The sequence below is a fragment of the Pseudophryne corroboree genome, chromosome 6 (assembly GCF_028390025.1).
Source record: "Pseudophryne corroboree isolate aPseCor3 chromosome 6, aPseCor3.hap2, whole genome shotgun sequence".
NCBI classification, from domain to species: domain Eukaryota; kingdom Metazoa; phylum Chordata; class Amphibia; order Anura; family Myobatrachidae; genus Pseudophryne; species Pseudophryne corroboree.
This window is the reverse complement of record NC_086449.1, coordinates 272,158,963-272,162,979: the sequence shown is the minus strand read 5'-3', so window position 1 is coordinate 272,162,979 and position 4,017 is coordinate 272,158,963.

Here is a 4,017-nt window from a genome sequence, read left to right as displayed (position 1 = left end):
AAAAAAAAAGTTTATAAAAATGATAAACAAAAAAATTGTTACTAAATAAACAATCATTATTTACTGTTATGCGCTTGTGATGTTTTTTAAGCAACAATCTAAAAGCATATTGCAATGCAGAAATTGGTTAGTTTAAAAAAAAAAAAAAAAGGAGTTTAAATCTAATTTATTACATACAAATTAGGTTAGGTACCTTATTTTATTTTTAAAACAAGTAAACACATACATTCACACACTACACATACACACCAAATTATGCTATCTACATTTCTGTCAGGTACAGTTTATACATCTCTTGCACTTCTTTATAAAAAAACATGATAATGAGCAATTATGCCTACACACTTTTCTTAAGGTATTCTTAGCAGACTTAATTGGTCATGCAGATAATCAATTATTACACTAATTGCATTTATAATTGAGGGACGCTTGCTGAGTTAGAATTGCAAGGTGTCATCTAAATTAGGAAAAAAAAACCATTGCTGTGCGTTTGTTTGCACAAAACTTAGCATATTTAAGAGGAATGCGTAAATCTACGATGACATCGTATTTTTGCGATGAGGTTTGTGTGTATGCGTTGTAATCGCAATAATGCGTTGTAATTTGGCATACGCCTACCTTGTGTAATACTGCGTACGAAATCGCAAAACACCGTTGGGGGCGGATGTTCGCTATTTTACTACATTAACGCAACTATGCGAATATGTTGTGCGAACGAAAAACTTAGCGACCAACTCGGAATGACCTCCCATATCCAAACATTTTTACCTTAAACTAGGGATTTTTACCAACTTTTCACCTACTCAGAGTAGGTGAAGTGAAATTTGGAAAAAATTATCACCGATACATTTTCCCAGATAATTGAATAGGCTGTAATCGTGATTCTCAAGAAAAGTCAGGTTTTTTTTGCACGAAAAGTACGTTATTGCAGCTAATTGTATACCCCCTATATCTTCAAAAGCTTAAGAAAAGTTAGTGCGGGATCGGCATCGTAAGAAAAAATAGACTGTGTAGGCAGGGCCGATATTGGGTAGAACGGAGGCTCATGCCTCCGGGCAGTTTGTAGCCGATATCGGCAATATGCCAAAATCGCACCTTTTGTACGGGGCTTGAGTCTTTGGACTTGCAGTATATAAAAATAGATAAGGGAAATATGTGACCAAAATCAGACACACCTTAAAAATGAGCATTTATTAGATCCTACTCACCTGTCTAACCAGTACAGTAAAATAAAGATGCAGGTGTGTAAATTACACATACAACCAATACCTTGGGTATATTAAGTCTCTGTCATTTTTCTATTATTTACAAACAATACAAGCAATGAAGAGAAGACATGGGGTACTTTAGAAGACTTCAAAAATCATTCTAGGTGCATAGATATTTTGGACCTTTTTCCCTCTTGCCTGAGCCATCTGACCCACCGAAGTGTAACAACACCTACCTTACATTGTGTGTGGATCATAGGGTCGACCACACTTAGGTCAACAGTGTCTAGGTCGACCACTATTGGTCAACAGTAGGTCGACATGGTTTCTAGGTCGACAGGGTCTCTTAAGTTGACATGTACAAGGTCGACATGACAGAAGGTCGACATGAGGTTTTTAAAAAAAAAAATGTGTTGTTTTCTCCGTAGAGTGACCAAGAACCCCAATTAGTGCAACGTGTCACCTCGCATGACTTGCTTCGCTCGCCATGCTTTGGGCAAGGTGCCTCACTCCGCTACCACTGCACTCGGCACAGGTTACCATTCCCAATTGTAGTCCACGTGGATCGTAAAGTATGAAAAAGTTCAAAAAAAAGTTGTAAAAACTCATGTCGACCTTCTGTCATGTCGACTTAGAACATGTCGACCAATAGTGGTTGACGTAGACATTGTCAACCTAAATGTGGTCGACCTAGAGACCGGATACCCTTACGTTAAACCCTTTAGGCCTGATGGGAGAACACAGCTGAGAATTTTCATACCTATTATTCTTGATAGCCATGTTATCATTTATTAACTTATCAGTGTGTTATAAAGGAAGTCCCTCCAGAATTGCATCAAACTTGTGACAATAAAATATGATAATTACCCTATATAATATCATGTTATTGAACCCATTCTGAAAATGCCTGTAGGGCATGATTCCTATTTCAGATTTATTACAAGTTATTCTGAGTGTGGATTTCTTGGTTTTACATTAATGCCGTTTAGTTTTAATGAAGTACAAAGTTGTACTTACCTGCAGCATTACTGTGGCGTGATGTGATCAGTCCTCTGAAGGCAGCGTGTGACAATGCTGCCATTCGTGTTGCTATTAAAGCAGACCTTTATAAAGTTGTCAGCTCCCCTTTGCTCTGAGTGTTTCCTTTCCAAGTGAACTTTAAGGTACTTGTCGCGTTTTAACTTTGGGGTCATTCTGACCCGATCGCTTGCTGCAGTTTATCGCAGTGCAGCGATCGGGTCGGAACTGCGCATGCGCCAGTGCTGCAGTGTATTGCAGCGCTCACCACAGGTTCTATTTTCAGTCGTGGGAATAGCCCTCGGCCCTCTGGCGGCATTTTAGTGGCCGGCATTCTGGCGTCGGTATGCTGACCGCTGGGATCGTGACTACATCCAGTCTCTGTCTTGTCTATGTTACTAATACTGATGTTTGCTGCTTTTCCTTTGTTGCTAATTCTTATGGATGCTGCTCTTTCATTGTTGCACATACCCTGTATGTGTTGGCTTGACATGGCTGCAGAGAGAATGAGTTGCTTGTTGTTTCCGAGCAGAATGTGACATGGTTAGGGTCATTTAGATCCAGAAGGATCTGCAACATCATGCACAAAGTACAGTAGGTCGGTACTTTGTGAATGCTTGCCACCCGTTCTGCTGTTTGAGGGGCAGGAAGGTGGAGGGGTGGCGACGGCCTCAGTTTCCCAAAACTGAGGTGTGTCCCCGCCATTTATGGGGAGAGAAGAGCCAGGTATCTCCGTGGTTGCATGGAGATTTCCGGGCCTCTGTGACAGGCGGCATGCACATCCCCATGGATGCCACAAGCCGTCCGATGCTGAGTCAGTAATCTGATGTCTTCGTCCTAAGATGCAGGTCGGATCACTACTGCAGCAGGTGTCTACTTGTAATAGATTCCGTCTGCTGCTTTACTATATAGCGCTACCACTGTTGTTTCCAAGGAAGCAGCAGTGATAGCAACTCCAACCACATCTGAATGGGATCCAGTCAGGATCCCGGCTGTCGGGATACCGGCTGTTAGAATACCTATGCCTGAATCCTGACAATATTTGTTATGCAAAACAGGTTCACCATCCCGGTACCGGAATTCCGACAGCCAGGATGCTGAACGACAAGCCATGTATGTATACTTACCTTCCCCTGTCGGGATTACGGTCTTCAGGATGCCACTGTATTCTGATTGCCTGCATTCCAGCTGTTGGCAAATCACAGGGATTTGCGGTGAGCTAAATGGCTCAGGAGGCACTAGCTAGCACCAGAGCCAGATTTACACACAATATATAAGCCAAAGCGTACATCTGGGCATTATACACAGGTGCTGCAGTATATACTCCTGGAAATTTGGTGAGTTTTGATCAGAGATGTGCGGAAAAGATACACAGGTGACGCACTGCCTCACCTGCCATAGACTTTTTACTTCAGACTTTTGGCTATAAAAATGATTAGAATAATGCAAAGATTTTTCAAACAAATTCTTTGTATTTTTCATATACTTTATACAGTCAAACCTCTGGCACAAACGTTAGTATGACAGGAAAGGCTCTGCCTCACCCCACCGCACGTCACTGGCAAATCAAACCCAACACATCTGAAAGAGAGGTCTCAACAACCAGCAGTGTTTGTGCCCTGTCAATAAACATGTGAGAATCTCCCATACATGCAAATACTGTGTGTGTGCCTACAAATCTAGTGTGCACACATGGGAGGCATGGCTGCGATGTGAAATGGACAATGGGGCTAATTCAGTAAGGATAGCAAATTCTGCTAATCAGCAGAATTTGCTATCCTTTGGATCGCAT